The sequence below is a fragment of the Arachis hypogaea genome, chromosome 12, assembly GCF_003086295.3.
Source record: "Arachis hypogaea cultivar Tifrunner chromosome 12, arahy.Tifrunner.gnm2.J5K5, whole genome shotgun sequence".
Classification (NCBI taxonomy): Eukaryota; Viridiplantae; Streptophyta; class Magnoliopsida; order Fabales; family Fabaceae; genus Arachis; species Arachis hypogaea.
Genome location: NC_092047.1, coordinates 113,277,262 through 113,297,197, shown reverse-complemented (window position 1 = coordinate 113,297,197; position 19,936 = coordinate 113,277,262). Strand labels below are relative to the sequence as shown.

At 28.3% G+C, this 19,936-nt stretch overlaps 1 pseudogene; it reads left to right on the top strand.

Annotated features, from left to right (window-relative positions):
• The first annotated feature begins 11,333 nt into the window (after positions 1–11,333).
• On the top strand, positions 11,334–12,894 carry LOC112728380 (transcription factor TCP9-like; annotated as a pseudogene).
• Positions 12,895–19,936: the final 7,042 nt, after the last annotated feature.

The following is a 19,936-nucleotide window of genomic DNA, read 5'->3' as shown; positions in this document are numbered from 1 at the left end:
ATCTAGTGGTAAAATCTATATTTCAAGACATGTACAATTTGATGAAAACAAGTTTCCTTATCAAACCATATTTGCATAAAAAAAATATTCCTACATCTATTGAGTCTAGTTCTGTGATACATGATTATGCACCTTTATTTGATCATCATAGTTTACATAACCATACTACTCATTCTTGTAATTCTCTTGTTACTACTGATACAAGGACTCATGTCCCTAATGTTGTGCAAAGAACTAATAATAATCAGAATACTCCTAGAGCCACAATACCAAAAATATCTCAGTCTCTTCCTCTAATACACACTCAATCCCCTGCTGACACAAACACTCATTTACTCCTTATTGACCAATCTTCGCCACATACCACCAATCAATCCTCAAAATTAGAAAATGTACACCCAATGATAACTAGGTCCAAAATTAATTCTGCAAAACCAAAAATCTTGACTTCCACTGTCACTGACTTGGACTATAAGGAACAACCACCAAAAACACCTAAAGTAGCCCTTAGCAAGCCTCATTGGTACACAGCAATGCAAGAAGAATATCAAGCCCTTACTCAATCCAATACATGGTGTGTTGTCCCTAAACCACAAAATGTTAAGGTTATTGGAGTAAATGGATATATACATAAAAAGGCACCCTGATGGCACTGTCCAGAGTATAAAGCCAGGTTAATGGCTCAAAGTTTGATTCACTCATGTTCTTTTAAGTTTTAGATATAAGTTTAAAAAAAGTTAATTTTAATACACAGTCTGATTTATACGTTTAAATAATTTTCTAAATAATAAATTTAAAAAATAATTATTTTTATTAATACGACAATACACAATTAGTTGTGTGTATAAAATTCTGGTGATTCTTATAATTTTACAAAATTTTCAGTTAAATCTCTATACTTTTTTTTTTAATTGGGTCTCTGTACCAATTTTTTTTTCTAATTAGGTCCCTCTTGATAGTAATTACAAAATCTTCTATCAATATTCTTTTGTGTGTTGACACGAATAAACTACCATTTTGTCTCTCAAAATGTTAATTTCTACTTGATTAATTTACTAACAAAATAATACTTGTAGTCCAATATAGAGGTTTAATCAAACATTACCATCTTTTAAGTATCATGGGTGTAATTATTGATCTTTAAGGATTGATTTTAAAAGAGCTAAAAATTTAGTGTTAAAATTATAATTTATTCTTATGTTGAATTATACTTTTAACCCAAAATAAGGTATATTATTCATAGAAGAGGTATCTTATTGTGTTGTAGTACCTCTGTGTAGATCTAAGAACCAAAAAGTTTAACTTGTCTTTGTTTCTATTCATTAAGGTTCCTTGTAATTGAACATGTAATTGAACATAGAGGATATTTATTTTCTTTCTTAAATATAGGACTAATGTTTTCTATGTTATTTATTAAAGGTATAATTTCATCGAATTTTTAATTAGGTCTTTATATTTTTTTTTTAATTAAGTTTTTATATCATATCAGATTTTGTAACTAAGTCTCTACCGTGACAAAAACATTGAAATTAACGGTATATTCTATTAAACTATACAGAATATTTAGTCAAATGTTAGGCATATTCGTTTTGTTTTAACGGAATATTCTGTTAATTCCAGTATTTTTATCATGATAGGGACTTAATTACAAAATTTGATACGGTATAGGAATTCGATAGAAAAAAAAAAAAGCATAGAGACCTATTTAAAAATTTAATGAAACTATAGGAACTAACAGAATTGAATCTTTTATTTAAAAAAAATGAAAAAACGTAAAGGCTAGCTATGTCTTTACATTCAAGTTTGGCAGCAATGATTGTGTATGTTTAAAGGTCAACTAGGAATATTAATTTTGTAATTTAGTAACCATTGCTACCTCCAAAACTAAGATGTCCCAAGTTTTTTGTCTGTTTTTTGTTGGTACAGATAAGAATAAGATGTCTCATAGTTAAACAATACTCTAGGAGGCTAAATCATTATCACTAGGCATACTACAGTGCTTTGGCATAATTTTTTTTTCATTTAGAAATTTAATATTTTCTTATGTGTTGAATGTTTGAACAAAATGTCTATATTTTGGTACATTAGTGTGAAACTATTCACAAGCCTTTTGAATGTGGAAATTATTATGGAGGACTCATGAAGCACTTTGAATCTTCATCTCACCAATGTTCATGCATGTATCAACTTCCAAAGTGGCATGGCATAGTATTTTGAATACTAATTTCAAACCATTTACCACCAATTAATCATATAGTATAGTGAAAATATGTTTTTTTTATATATATATATATATTTAAATATATTAATCTAAAAGTGTAAAGGAAGAAAAAGGTAATGGTGACATAAAATGAAAAGTGAAAGCTATTATAAAAATGTTAAATGCTTAACTGTATGAAAAATAATACAGTAGTATATTTTAAACCAACAATTCATAGAAATGGGATTTATTTAAATTTTATTAACATGTAATACTTCAGAAACAAAATAATATAATATGCATAAAAGCCATTTTATAAAAAGGAATAAGAATTGATCAATTGACGAGAGAGTTGTATTAGTGGACACTCCAACGGAGTCTTATATATGCTTAATTCCAAAGTGGGTCCCACACGCACCAAATCATTAGAACATGATATATTTGAAGGAAGGAAATATTGACCATTGATATGCTTTAAGGCCAAGTGTATCTATTTGGGATCACTAAAAATTTGGAATATCATTTTGATCTCAAAAACTTCAATTTCACTAATGAATTCTAAAATTTTTAATGATATTGTAATTATTAAAATATATTATTATATTCTAGACTATTTTAGTATATTTTATTAGATAAAAATAAATTTTTAAAAATTACAACATGATTTCAATATTTTTAAATCTATTTTGTTAGAAATTGCATCTTAAGGCTAAAATTGCTCCAACAAAAAATTGATTAAAGCTTAGATTGTGATATTAGCCTAGATTTATTCATTTAGGTTCTCAATTAACTACTTGCCTCTTAATAAGCTGAGTTAATTCTTTATAAATGATTTCCTTTAGTTTTGGTTAAATATTTTTTATTAAAAAAGGTAAAATTGATTTGTATTGTCATCCCATACACAAACCAAATTAGAGATAGATATTTATAGTATTAAAGAAGGAATAATAATAATAAAAAAAAAACTTCGTTTACTATCCTATTTGATATTATTATCATACACTAATTATATGTGAAAATCTTAAAAGAGGAGAAGATGAAAAAATAAAAGAAAACTAAAATAAATTGACATGAATAAATAAAATGTTATCCATTGAGTAATAATTTAAGTAGCATTGATTGAAGAGGAATAAATAAAAGGAGACAAAAGAGAATTCAACTTAAGAAAGCAGTGGGTGGGAAAAATAAGAGAATTGAAGGCTTCTGAATTCTGATGATACACTCATCAATCACCATTCACAAACAAGCATCGTGAATTAAGCTTCTTTTGGAGGGTCCCTACTTTCCATCCCCCTCTTCTAACACCATTCTCATCCAATGGAATAGTTCTTTTCATCATTCATTTCTAAATAATAAACAAAACCATCCACGTTTCTTCTTATTAATCACTTTATTTGGTTCAGCCATGTTCTTTTAAGTTTTAGATATAAGTTTTGGAAATGAAAAAAGAAAAAAGTTAATTTTAATACACAGTCTTATTTATACGGTTAAATAATTTTTTAAATAATAAATTTAAAATATATTTTTTTTTATTAATATGACAATACACAATTAGTTGTGTGTATAAAATTTTTTTACATTAATTAATAATTTATGAAAATTAAATTTAAAATTATTAACATTTATTTTGTTTAGTTAAATTTGTATAATTTATTTTTTTTATCAATGTTTGAATTTTATTATGAGGAATTATGTTTTTTTTTATTATATCTTTTATGATTTTAAGTTTGAGAACCAAAAAATGTACGGAAAATTAATTAAATATTAGACAAACTTAATTAATTTTGATAGAAATATTTGAAGAGTAGTTACAAGAAAAATAAATAAACTTTCCATAAGCAACTTAGAAAGAAAAGTAAGAAATAAAATGAGGTCATTAGCTAGTATGCAAAAGTTGGTAGGGCAATAAATAATAAAACAAATCCTTTTAGAGAAGGAAAAATGGAACACTTGTTTGTGAGATGAGTTAGAAGGAGGGTATACCCTACACCATAAGGTGCAGTAATTTGGGACCTACAAGCAAATTAAAGGTCCCCCATCCAGAAGGTTGTATGGAAAAACAATGTAGTCAAAATAATTAAGAAACAAGTAGGGACCAATTGATTGAAAATGGGGCTTCTTCAATTCCCATTTTGCCATTGCTGAGGGGCCCTCTTCCAAATCCAAGACCAACCATAGGTGAGAGACTCTAGTCTGTATAGTGCTGAGTCCCACAAAGTGCCACAATAGTTCCAGTTTAGTTAATTAATATGGTAATTATATGGTTAGTTTTATCAAACTTTTGCTCTATTTTGTAACTTGTGCTTAACATTAATTTTTTTTTTTGTATATTCTATATGGATTTAGTTTTTATATACAGACACTATAAAAAAGTTCTATACAAATAGCTAATTGTGAAATTTAAATATTTAATTGAATAATTATGTACAAGTAAAACGTGAGTTAAATTTTATTTTAATTTTTAAAATTGTCAAATTGTATTAATTTAGTCTTTGACTTTTCAATTATTACAATTTGATCTTCTATATTTAAAAAAGTATAACAATATAATTCTTCATATATTTTTTGTTATCGAAATTTAACATCATTAGTGATGTGACAAAAATCATATAATGTTGGATATATTAAAATAACATGTTTAAAAATTTTAACAATACTAAAATATTACACTCTTTTTCTTATCACTTCATCTCTTTTTTCACTAAATTTCAAAAAAAAAAAATTATCTCTTTTATGGATAAAAAAAATTAAAAATTGCTGGAGGAAAAAAAGTGTTTATAGCTACCTTTTGGTTCTCACGAAGTATATATTGATGTTCATAGACGTTGAGAAAGGGTTTAAGACTTTTACGTTTGTCTACAGAAATTAATAATAAAGATTATACTTTTACTTCTATCCACCTCTTCTTGTCCTGCAATTTTGTACATCAAAAAAGAAGAACGATCAGAAGAATAATAACAAGAAGAAGATTGGATAAAATGTTTTCTATTTTAATATGTTCAAGGTGACCAGGTTTGAGTCACGTTACTAATGGCGTTAAGTCTTAGTATCAGACAATATACAAAAAATTATATTGATGTACTTTTTTTAATTTAAAGAATTAAATTATAACAATTGAGAAGTCAAAAACTAAATTAGTGCAATTTGCCAATTTTAAGATACCAAAGTGGGGCTTAGCTTGTAGGACGTTAATTAAGCAAAACTAATCCTAATTAATTAGTAGGCCCACCATTAATTTTATATTAGGCTTGTGGTCCACTTACAAGGTGGCCAAAAGCCACCCAACTTCAACCAAACCAGAATGGTCACGGCCCTATATTTCCGGCCCGGTGGGACCCACAGCTACAAGTGGTGGGGCGACAGACAGGATTGATTGGTGGAAAACCAACCGTTGGATTTGAGATCGGGCCTGGACCCACATAAGGATGGCCCGTACGGATCACCAAGTTGCGGTGCGCAGCCAGAGGGCATTACACGGGCGAGATAAAGTGGGCCACAAGTTAGCGTGTCATGTGTATGTGGCCCATGAGAGAGCATAGTTGGCATCTCAGCGTGCGCACTGGGTGCATGTTGGGCCCACCAATACTGGGAGAAGATAGAGGATGGGCCCATCGGGCCCTTACCCTTTTTAAAACACTGGGTGTGGATGGCCCGTGGGGTCCCAAGGTTGCATGAGGAGAAAGTGGAGCCACCCTATCACTTTCTGTATCATGGGGTGATGGGTGCATGCACAACAAGACAAAATAAATAAAGAGTGAATCATCATAATTATAATGTGATTCTATTTATTTTTTATTATTACTTTTTTCATGTCCCGCAGTTATTTTTGTATTTATACCAATAAGGAAATTATTTGAGTTTTGTGTATAATTATATTAAATTATTCACTATATTGAATTGAGAATGAAACCACTCATTTATCATCAATAAGTTGGTACAAATTATTATGCTAGCTAGATTGCTAGTATTGTTTGAAATTTTGAATAAGGTCAAGTCCAACAAATTTAGAAACATAATTACTAAAGAAAGTTTAATTATTAGGGAGCTAAACTTTTTTTTTTGTTAATATCATCAATTTTTTTCAAAATTTAAATTTTAAATTTTAAATTTTAAACTGTAAATTCTAAATCATCTAAAAATAAGAATTAAAAAAATTTATAATAAAAAATTAGTTAATATTATCTAATTAAAAGTTGATTTCTTATTCTTATTAAAATAAGTATTGTATAATTTTAAGATAAATTAATATCTCTTCATGATGGAAGTAGGTGAAGAGAATAGTGAAGGTATCACGGTAAAAATAAATTTCAGTTTGGATAATGTGAATAAAAAATAGTAACATATCTTTTTTTTTCATGCTTCGAATAAAAATAATAAGAGGTACATTTGATTTGAATGAATGAAAGCTATAACCAATAAACATAACAAAAAATATGCACATACAAGATAAGCAAAAATGTCTCAAGCACAACACAATATATATAAATGAATAAATAAGCAGCATGTGATTCATGAAAAATAGAATATGCCATCTCGTAACTGATGATAAGATTGGCTTAAGCTTAGTGTATGTTTTGTGTGATATTGCATTGCATTGCATTGTACTGATAGTGAGGGCTGAAGTCATCAATTGACAGTCTATTGTTTTTGTCGGCCAAACAATTTCTCTAATGATTTTTCTATCAACAATAACTTAAATAATTCTACATATTAATACTGAAGGAATTAGTGTAATAATAAAAGAAGAATTGAGTTTTCGATCCATATTTTTGCACTCACTAACTTTAACTATGTATTAGAGCGGTCAAACGGATCAATTTGATTTATTTAGGTTTGTTCTATTTAAATCTATAAATTATATATGCGAGCCGGTCATAATTTGTTTAAATTTATTTTATTTATGGGCCATAATAATTTTTTAATCTTGAATCGTTTATAACTAACCTAACGGATTAAATAGAGTGATCCGTTTATATTTTATTTATTTAAAAAAAATATTTTAACAAAAAATTACTTTATTTTATCTCAAAAAAATTTTAACCAAATAGTATTTTTTATTGATGGGTGTCATGGGTCTAATTTTCAGATTAAACAAGGAAAGATGTCAGTGAAAAATACTAATTTTATTTAAAAATTACAAAAAAAATTAAACGAATTATTTGTCTAATCCATTGTTTTTTCAGCTAATTTAGAGTTTAATCCGTTTAGTCCAAAATTTAAACTCACCTAATTTTAAAAATATATTTTTTTTAAATGTGTAAATAGATTGACCGAACGGACCAATTATATATGGCTTCTTTTATTTTTAAAAAAAAAAAAGAAAAAGAAAAATGTATATTTTAAGATGAACACATGTGCATAACACATTAACACCTTGAATTAAAAAAGTTTATTGAACAATTATCTTAACTTTCTTATAACTGAAAACTTCACCTTTTTTATCTATAAATAAAGTTTACATACATATAAAGATAAACTACTTCAGAGTGTAAAATAATGTTCAAAGTCTCATTTTAAGAAAGTAGAAAGGTATAAAGTCGTACTTTACTAAAATTAAAAGATAAATAAATAAAATTTTTTGGCTAAATAATTATTAATTTGACATACATATAATAAAGAGAACACAATAAATTATAATATAAATAGCCAGGTTTCCACGTTTACGCACAACCAAAAATTGTCCACCAATCTCAAAAGAATCAATACAGGAAAGGGATTAATAATATATTGGAAGCAGAAGAGAAAGGGGGAAAAAATTACAAAGGAGGAAGAGATCAAAAAATAATAATAATAAATAAGAAAAAACTAATATTCTTTAAAGTATGTGCGTGTAGGTAATTCCGTCCATACAAATATGTCTCCAATTAGGTTATACATTTTTGTCGTTAGTCTGATATATTTCTAGTTATATAAATATAGTAGAAGTGGGAATTTAAAAAAAAAAAAAAAGTATCCCCAACAAACCCTGGCTTTAGAGTGGTGATGAATGACATATATATATGGACAAGAAGAATGAATATACACGTACATACATAATGATATATAGAACATGAACAAACCAAAAATAAATTTATTTGTTGAATTCACTAATTAAGACAAACCAAGACTCATTTTGATGGAGAGAAATTGTATATTCACCATACATATATAACAAGACTCATTTTACAGGAACAAAAATAAGAAGTTAATTTTTAATTTAATTCATTATTATTGGTTAACTTTTTATTGTAAACTAATTTTTTTTTAATTTAAAATTTAAAATTTAGAATCTAAGATTTAAAATTAAAAAAAATAATTTCGAAAAGTTGACTTCTTGATTAAATTCATTTTTGAGTCTTACTTTATTTTAATTTATAAACATTGAACATTACTTTTACATTATGAAACAAATTTTGAAGTAAATGTGGAGATTCTACAAGGAAGTCCATGGAGTAGGACCATGATGCATGTTGGCCTCTTAATTTGTTAACATTTAAATAAATTAAAAAGTTTAGTTCATGTTAACAAATAATGAGCCGAATTTTGAGCTTTTACATGCTTTACTTATTGATTTTTGATTAGCCTTGGATTCATATAAATGATGCTACTTTTCAGCCATTATTATTACCATATATTATCATCCCCCCACACCTTTTGGTATGTGAGACTAATTTCGTTTTCAAGAGCTCAAATCCTAACATGCATGGTTGATGAGCCGTGACCTACTCAATTATTCAAGCTCACTTTTTTTTGTTTTTGCCAAATTTTATATAATTATGATAATTAATAATGTTACTTTCTAATTGAGCATTGCAATGATAGTTAAATAATGATGTAAAGTGATTTTATGCACTTATTAAAATGATGTTACATTATTTGTTTACTCTTGAATAATAATCAAGTGATCTCTTGGCCTATAGATTTTAAATATATATTTTTAATGATTATTGTAAGATATGAATGTTATAAAAGTATAATGCATGCAACACAAGCTTACTGTATTGACTTTGGACTTGGATATTTTTCAAGTCTTGGTCATCGTCTTCTTTATCTTTTTTGTTATATATAATTTTGTTTTCCTTCATTGATGAAAAAGCACTACATACAATTTCTTACTTAGTGTTCCCATTATGTCTTTTCCTTCTTTCTTTAATTCTCATATCTGCCTTTAAGTTAAGGCTTCTTTGTTTGTTCCTATCTTGTTTCTTCCAACTTTCTATTTATTTAATTTATTTACTTTATATTAATAGTCTCAAAATGATTAAATGATGTAAATTAAATTTATCTAATATTTAATCATTTCATATTCAATTTCTGACAAGATAAAAAATATCCATGTAAAAAAATTATAATATCTCAAATTGAATTTTAATAAAATATTAAAAAAGTCTAGTCTATTTTTTCTTCTTCATATAGAGCTAGATTGTACACAATTTCATTTATATATATTTCACTACACTATCCATCTTTTAGGGCAAGTGTGGCTATTTTCTTGTTTTAACATCAAGATCTCATGTAGTTGCCCATTTGATATAAGATTAATTAAATGCATTCATGCCTTTAAAGTTTAAACTAGTGGGTATGGGCAATGCTTTCCTTTTCAAAAATATTATTTTTATATATATTGGGTGCATACGTGTCCATTCGAGAGTTAAAGTGGAAAACCTTTAAATAAGCTAGTCATATATATGCTCCTACAAAATTATCGTTTCCATGCAAATATATATAAAAGCTAGCTCTAGAAAATATTTTGTGTATGTCATTCTTGTCCATATTGTCCAATACTATTGAGTTTTAAATTTGATTCTCATGTTTTCTTCCGGTTATTTTTCTTAGGAATAATTTATAGATATATATATATTTTTACTAAAATAAACTAAAGTCTTAAAGTCATTTGTTAAATTACTTAACATGGCCCTTGTACAAGAAAATTCAAAGGATCTAATAATCTAAGGAGTCCAACATCTTATTTAGTCGCTTCTCTCACATAAGCTTAGCTTGTATCTATTGATTATATATAGAAAAATTTTTAAGTGGATCAGTACACTGACAGTGATTTTTAATTATTGATTTTAATTATAAAAACATATATATAATTAAAATTAATAATTAAAAATTATTAAAATACTAGTGTATCTGTATATTTAAAAAATTTTCTTTTATATATATTATGTATATTATTCTTATATATTTTCTATTTTTAGTATTAAAATAATTGATAAAAAATTGTTTTATACTACAAAAAGAAAGTATGTAAAAATATCATATAAAAGCAGTAGTTCAAAGCTTCAAATGCATTATTCACAAATTAATTCGTCAAAAACCAATACCTCTAACTGTTCTGACAGTTCAAACTAGGTATTAGAGCCTTTATAGGTACATTTTATTCCTCTAGGATTTATCATAAAATTTTTGCAAAGTTCTTCCTTAGCTTGTATTAAATATTAATACTACTTTCCCATATAGGAATTTTCTTGTTATTGGCATGTTGTTAGCTAGATATAAAATTATCAGCATACTTCTATTTAACAATTAATTTTTTGGATTAAATAATTCATGATCTTGCACAAAAAAAGTGTTAGTAAAAATAAAAAAATAAAAAACTAGTATACATCTATAATTTCAAGCAACACTCCTCACACAGACCTAATTAACCTCTAAAACAAGGGATCATCCCCTATGTGGCTATGTATAAGATGAAAATGATCCAAAATGAAAAAGAAAACTTAGACAAGGAAAAGAGAATAATGTTCTTTTTCCCCTTATCCCTGAAATACTTCATAGCATCCATCATCAACTCATCATGCAAGAATCTTATCAAGTTCCCTTCCATGCTCTTTCCCCTCTCTCCCTCCTTTTCTCACCCTCTTCTTCTTTTCACCAAATTCTTCATTTTCTCTGTAGTTGCCAAATAAGTGAATAACATTGACCAAAACTTTCCACACCTTAACACACAAACCCCATTTAATGGGACCCATCACGTGCACTAGTCTTAATCTCCATGGGCCCAAGAACCCATCACCACCGTAGATTTCTTTCCACGTTAAAATAATCATCCGTTCAACAAAACGGGCCCCATCTTCCATTCTCCAATTACCCCATTACCTCTTTCTCTTCTCTCTCTCCAAACAAAACCACCACATTCTCATTCTCAAACCTCAACTTTCGCTCCTATATATATTCACACACACACTTTGCACTCTTCCATTCTAAAACCCAACTCAAACAAAATCTCACACAAAACACCTTCCTCCTCATTATCCTCAAGGGATTTTCCACCTCCTACGTTTCTCTTTCTTCTCAACATTTCAATTCTATGGCTTCCGAACCTTCCAGAAACATTGATCTCACGCTTGGAGAGCCCAAGGGGCCCAAGGAGGAGCCCGACACCGAGGACGCCTCGCCGTCAACGTCTCCGCCATCGGCCATACGCGTCATGCCGGTGGCAGTGCACATGCCATCCATGAACAAGGCCTTAGTCCAAGCCCAAGCCCAGGCCCATCCAACTCAAAAGAGAGCCTCCACGAAGGACAGGCACACCAAGGTGGAGGGACGCGGCAGGAGAATCCGAATGCCTGCCACGTGTGCGGCCCGGATCTTCCAGCTCACCCGGGAGCTCGGCCACAAGTCCGACGGAGAAACCATCCGGTGGCTTCTGGAGCACGCCGAGCCGGCAATCATCGCCGCCACCGGAACCGGCACCGTCCCCGCCATCGCCATGTCTGTCAACGGAACACTTAAGATCCCAACAACCAAACCACTATCAGGATCCGACCCGGAACCGGGAGACCCGCCCTGCAAGAAGAAGCGCAAAAGACCCGCCAATAGCGCCTACGTGGATGTTAACGAAAGCGCTGTTTCAGTCTCCGCAGGCCTGACGGTTACAACAAATTCCGTAACTAACACCCTAACAAACTCCACAACCTCCTCCGCCACTCACATAACAAACTCTGTAACGGCCGCTATAATACCGCAGCAAACCGCTATTGCCTTACCGCAAAACGCGGTACCTGCCATGTGGACGGCGATTCCGTCCAACGCTTTCTTCGTCGTGCCTTCCGTGGCGGCGGCGGGGCCTTCCAACGCGCCGCAATTCTTCACATTCGCACGTCCGATTTCGGCGTTTGTTTCGTCGGTGATGACGCCGGTTCAAATTCAACGGCCGGTTCGACTGCTCCGTCGTCGAAATCTCCGCCAAGAGCGACGGTTATGGCGCCGAGCAGTGCAACTACGACAACGCACACGCTGAGGGATTTCTCACTGGAGATTTACGATAAGCAGGAGCTTCAGTTCATGTCGAAGTCGAGTTCAAAGCATTGAGACAGGCTTTGTGAATTACGGTTTCTTGTTTCGCCATTGATGGAAGGAAGGAAGGAAGGGAGGGAAGGGAAGGGCGAGGTCGGAGCGCGAAGAGGAAGAGCACGTGCGCACGTGAGGTTAGGGGATTGAAAATGGCGGGGACCACGTGCGTGGGGGTGTGGGTCAACATGAAAAGTGGGGGGTCCCACTTTGTGTGTTGGGGTGTGCTGCTGCGTGGACCGTGCAAGAGAGGGTACCACTACTGTTTCGTCTTCTACAGTTCTACTACTACCCTTTCCTTTCTTAGCCATTCGATTTTTTTAACCCCCTTGTATATTATTATTGCCTATCAATTTTAGGACCGTAAAATGTATAATTTTTAATTATTATTTAATAAAAATAAATCAGTTAGGTAAGTCAGTTTTCTAATATTATGCTATCAATAGTGTAAATTTTGCATGGGAATGATAATAATATGGCGAACCTAAAGATAAAAAAAAAAAGAAGGTAAGTTTGTAATATTTGGACCCAAGTTAAAAAAAGAGAGTGCACATTTCTTATCATTTATCAAAATATGCCCTTAATGAAATCATATAAAATTTTCACATAACATTATTTATTATGATTACTCATGCATGAAGTTATAATAATTATAGAAAGGCTTGAAATATGAGGTTTCTTTTACATTTGGAATCTCTTTGAATATGAGAGTTTAACCTTCCAAATAAACAACACGTTATCAAAACTTTGAGAGAACCATGTTCTAGTCTTTGATCGAACAAAAAAAATTCTAAGAGTCAATTAAAATGGTGTGATGATGAAAATTTGATATAATTTAGAAACAATCTCTATATAATGTTATTTTAAAAAGAAAAAGAGAAAAAGTATGAGTCAAAATTTACTGGTATCTTATCTATGGGGTTGTGTTGTAGGTGAGGATTGTGGTGTGGTGGGTCCATGGAAGGTAGTGGTCATGTGAGGGTGGGCGAGGGACCCAAGGCGGTTGGGGCCCTCCAAAATGGCTACTGGGACCGTTCAATAGCCGGCCTTTCCGAAGTGGTCCCCACTTGGTGTGTAGCTTAACATTAGATGGACACGTGTCGCGTTATGGGTCGTTGGCAGTGTGGGGTACCACTTTTTGCACTTCGACACGTGGGGGTTTCTGGTGGTGGGTCCCACTTTTTTGCAGGACAAGAACCACCTTTAATTGGTGTCTCCGGTTTGCTGCTATTGGACGGAGAAAATTTGAAAGAATGTGAGGAGAAGATCAAAGACAGATTGAAGATTAGAAGAGTGTGAGAATGAGAGTGAGAGAAGATCAATGAATGAGAATGGTATCAGATGCTTCAAATCTTTTTCTATGGATTTTCATTTTCATTTTCATTTTTTCCTTTATGGGCCCCTATTTTTGGGGTTTCCATGAAAATGAAAGTTGTTTGCCTTTGATAGTGTTAGCTAATAATGTTGTTTTTTTTTTTAACCATGGATTAGTATGCAATAATTTATTAGTGAGCCATAGATTTTAAATAAATAAATAGAATTTAAATTCATAATAAATTAATCTTTAATCTATTAAATAAAAAATACTGTGAAAAACATAAAAAGTTAATAATATTTTTTAAGAGTATTTTTTATTTAAAAAAAATATTATGAATCTCAATTCTCTTAAAATTTTATTATTAGTCAATATATTATGTATATATAAAACAAAATTTTAATGTTTATCATATATTTAAGTAAATGAGTGATTATTCAACTAATTTAAATTAATTAACTAATTTGAATGTTAAAGACTACAACATATAAGATAAAAATATATTTAAATTTTAATTTGGATAATGTTATTAATTATGTATGTAATTCTTGGTTTAATGTTGTTTAATTAATGTATAAAATAATGAAGTGATAGACAATATTGTAATGCTCTTACGGTAAAAAAAAATCAAGTATGACATATTTAATATTATTTAGTCTAAAAAGATGCCGATGTAACTTATATTTATGTCTAAATGACGAATTATATTAGAATTTATTGAGATTCGATTTATACGATTTGAGTTTTTTGGGGCAAAATGAGATTAATTTCCATAGTTGGATATGCTTTATTGCTTTTTGTAAAAAAGATTCAAACCTTAACGTAGCTTATGAAGAAGTAGACACAACATTATCTTTGAAGCTTTTGAGTTGTGTAATGTAGCTTTCAATAGATGGTTCTTTTGACAATGATATATAGTTTTAGTCTCCCATATTTTTAAATGCATGTTTCTTGATTTCTAATAATTAAGATGGATTATTCTAGATTGTGCTTTAATATCTCTAGCGTTTCATGGATGAATGTTACATGTGTTTAAAGCATTTTTAACTTCAAACGTCATTATGATCATCCACTAATGAAATATTCTTGTCTAAAGATAAATTTCTCTCTTAACACTCAAACTTGTGTGGCTATATCATGAATAATAAGCTGTTTTTTTCTAGTAAAATATATTTTTTGTTTTTAAAATTTATTAAAAATTTTAAAAATATTCTGAATTTTCATTTTGTTTAAATTTTATTTTAAAATTTTTTATTCGTATAAAATATGTTCTTGATGGTTAATTTTTAAAAAAAATTTAGAATTAATTTAGTAACAATTTTATAAAAACAATCTTTAACATAAGTAAATCATATATAATTGTCATGTATTATTATTAAATTGGTCTTAAATTTTTAAAAAATTTAACTATTAAAAATATATTTGATATAAATAAAAAATTTTAAAAGACAAAAGTAAAATAAAATAAAGTTTAGGAGTATTTTTAAAATATTTAATAAATTTTAGGGATAAAAAAATATATTTAAAAAAAATAAAGAATTGGATTAGAATCCTTTGCCATTGAGATAAAACAAACATAGATATGTGTCTTTGTCTCTGTAGTGGATGAATCATACATGATAAGAGTTCGACATTAATCATTTTTTTGGTATCGGCAAAGAGAGACAATAAGAATTTTATCCTAATTGTTTTGATAACTCGAGTCAGTTTAGTGGAACATATAAATATAGAGACATAGCAAATTAAATTTACTTTGGGTTATTATATGTAAAAGGAAAAGTTTAAGGGCGGTAATTTTATTAAATTTTGTCTAATATGTAATTAGTAAAAATAAAGTGAATAATTTCACATTATTGAATAAAATCTCACATTATTAAAAACATTATTAATAATTATTTGATAACTACAAATCACAAAAGTTGCTTATCTCCTAGTCCTAGCACTTCTCTATGTAAAATATGCCCGAGTTTAAATTTTTACCAACATAGAAAATAATTATAATATTAGCCTGGTGATGTTTAGTTGTCAAAGAGAATTAAATAACCATATTTTATACTATTAACTAGCTAGTTTAAATATCGCATCATACTTGTTAAAGTGTACTACTATTTATCATTAACAAAGAAGCCGTGTAATAATAAAGAAAAATGATGAACATGAGAAATCAATTAATTAAAAATCAATTATTTTATATATTTAATAGAAGCTCTCAACTATAAAAAAAGGAGATAGTTTTATAAATATATTTTTACATAAAAATATCATTATAAACTGTTAAATAGTTGATTTAAACATATTAAATCAAATATATTAAATTATTTAATAATTTATAATGTCATTTTTATATGAAAATGTCATCGAAAAAGTATTTAAAAAAGTTTATAACAAAATATAAATAAATATTTATAAAAAAGATAAAATATAAAAAAAACAAAAACAAAAGGATGGAAGAAAAACTTTCTCGATATTTTCTTTCGGATTGCCATCAAAACGAATATATAGAAAAAGAATTTTTCATAATTTGTAACCACATCTAAGATTTTTTTTAGGTATAGTTTATAGATTTAAATGCACAAGTCTTTTAAAAAATAATTATTGACTGAATTTTCGCTATGCTTTTAAAATAACTGAATGATTCAGTTCAATTTGATATATAATGGTAAGGAGATACTTTAATAAAAACACTAAAAATATATATTTTTTAAAATGTTTATATATATTATATTATTATTGGATATTTTTATTAAATCGATTAATAACTTATTTTTTAATAAATTAGAATAAAATCAGTTTATTATAGTAATAATAATAAATTCAATTATCTGCATGATAATTATTAGATTTGGTTTGATTCGATTTATTTACACAATCTGAATCGAATTATATTTAAATTTTTTGATAAAAAGATAAATATATCTCTGATTTTTTATTTTGCGAACATTTAAATTTCTAATAATTTAAAAATACAATTAGGTCCCAAAAAAAACACCTAACCCTAACCCCTTGTCCAAACTCAAATTCAAGTCCAATGTCTCACTAATTTCGCTAAGCCCAGTAAATTATGTAAATTTGTCGGTTCTATCGGGTCTAATAACAATTAGATTTATTGTTATTATTATAAAAAAATCGGTTTTATTCTGGTTAGTTAAAAAAATTTAAAATAATCAATTCATTAATACGTCCAATAATAATACGACACGTAAGCGTATTTACAAAAGACGTTTTACATGTTTTTATGGAAACATCTGCCAAATAGTAAAATTATTAAGACATCATTTTCATGTATTTATAAGAATCTAATTCTGTTTAAACAAAATAAGTACCAATAAACTAAAACATTAAGGTCAAACAAGTATTCCAATTATGTTTCTCCATTTTAAATTTTTAACAAATAACCTATGAGAATACTATATATTAAAATATTTTTACTCGGGAGAATCTTGATTATCCAGTTCTTTGTTTTGGAAGAATTCATATATTTATTCAATTAAATGCTGACTTTGGGTGGGGAAGAACCGAAGAAGGTTTGTGCTCTAAGAAACATAGATAGAAAAAAGAAAAAAATATTTTAGTGAAGAAGCTGGGAATTCTTTAATTATAAAATTTTTCATTCTTATAGAGATACCTTATTAGCATCTTATTATGTTATATTATTTGATATTGTTTATAGGTCTTATCAAATTTAATTTTAACCCAAAATAGAAAATCTTGGGTAGATTGTGCATCAAATCCTACCAACCAAGTAACAATGCAGTCTTTCTGTAAGACCTACAAAGAGGAATAATGGCCTTTAATTAACAATTATTTTAAGAATTATTATTATTATTATTATTATTATTATTATTATTATTATTCATCAAAACAAGAAGATACATACAGTACTTTATGTAAAACTTTTTGTACTAACTGAAATGTTAAAATATTTACTTTCTAAACAAGCAAATTTAATAACATTAGAAGAGCTAAAATTGCAAATAATTTCAGTCATTATTATGGCTGCCTCAATAAAAATGTCGATTATTTCAATCTTTAATTTAATATTAAGATCAGAGTTAGATATATACATGATGCCCCTTAAATATTCATTAATCCGCGGCTACCTTTAAATAAGGAGGGTTCAGTGGTCCATCAAATATGTGTTAGGCCAATAAACCCCACTAGCATATCACTGAGGTCAATGGGTCCCCCTTTATATAAATAATATATTTTCAACTTTTCCAATAAAATAAGCATCAATTTATAATTTTGTCAGCTAGGTGTATGGTTCATAATCAGAGGACCACTAGAACTAATCAATGTTTAGTTTTTTCTTAAAAAAAATTGTTTAGTGTTGATATCGTAAGTAGAAGTAGTATCAATAAAATTGTCATAATAAAAAATTAAATTTTTAGAATAAAAATAAGATATTTAAAATATTAAAAACTAAAATAAATTTCTGTCCATTGGTAGGAATAAAAATATAATAGACAATATTAAATAAAAGTGAGGAGGAGTTTGTGGATTAGAAGAATTTTCTTGTTTTACATATATAGCGAAGTTGTTATCCCAAATTTTTTATTTTATTTTATGTTTTTACTTTCAAAAAATAGAATTTAATTTTTATTTACTATCAATACGAAAAAAAAAAACTTTATACATACATCTATTTTATTATTTGTGTATTATCACATTAATAAAAATAATTATTTTTATAATTATTGTGTGAATACTCATAAAATAATCAGAATATATATAATTAGGTTATTGTATAAAAATATTTTATGTTATTAATATATCGAAATTAAACTTCAAAAAGCATGTGTAATTGGGTATTATCCAAACCGACCAACTATTATTATTATTATTATTATTATTATTATTATTATTATTATTATTATTATTATTATTACCTTTTAGACCAATAACCCTATAAAAAGAACCAATGGTGGTTAACTAATTCTTTGCCACGGTGAAATTTGAGATTGAATTTCTTCAGAAAAGAATATATACACATATTAAGTTTAAGAGTGTGACATAACAATAAGAGACCATATTGTCTTAGTGGAAAACAAGTAGAAAAATCTAAGCTAACCTTGAATTTGGTCAGAAACGACATATGTAAAGTACCTTGCAACTTTTCAAAGTTACTTATTGAAACAGATAAAATAATAGACTTTTTGATAGTCATGCCGAAGAGTAAGTAAATGAAAATTAAGCAGATATTAGAATATTACTCTCTTATCTTGTGAATTGAGTATGTAACAAACTATCTATAAGAAAAAATTGGTGAACATATTTCAGATCTAATATAAAAAAATTATTGTATTTTTTTTCTCTCTATATATATTATTTATCTTTCATCATGACAGAGTTTCTTAAATATTATTTTAAATGTTATTAAATAAAACAAAGTAAGAATTAATTTACTTTTAAAAAACAAGGGTTTGAAGTATCTACTTTTATTTAATATTTAAAATAAACTTTTTTTAATGATATAGTATCACTGTGTTTTTTTTTTGGTAAAGATATTATTATCTTTTGTGTCAAAACATTATGCATAAATAAATAAAATAACTCATCACAAAAATATGTATTGTGGTCCCTCCCACGATGCAAGTGAACATACATATCGTCATTCCATGAATAAAAAAATTAATTATCTCCATAATAATAAACTAGTGTGATTTGAAGTTCAAACTCATTTTAGTTAGGGTCAAATAGACACTTGAAAACTAGTGACTTGGAAGAAAATTACAAAAACAAAGGAAATGAATACAGAACTACCTCACATCAAGTTTTGGGTAGGTGCAATGGAGCATGTTCTATATTGTCCTTACTTTTTTTTGTTTCTTGTTTCGGTAATTTGGCCAGTGTATTGTCCCTATGTAGGACCAATATATATTTTTCTTTTGGTATTGTAGGACCAATGTTTTTGACTTTGTTTTTGTGGCCCTGCTAGCACTCATTATATGACCTAAATACAAAAGCATGGGGTGTGTGGCCCAACTTGGGGGATACACATTGAAACTCAAGTCTCTTAACAACATTGGGTCCACCATAGAGCTTCATATGCTAATTTTGCTAGCTAATTAATTCTTAAATTATTAGTAAATATATACTAACTATAAGACATTTCAAAACTGTTTGGAGGAATATGTAAGGTA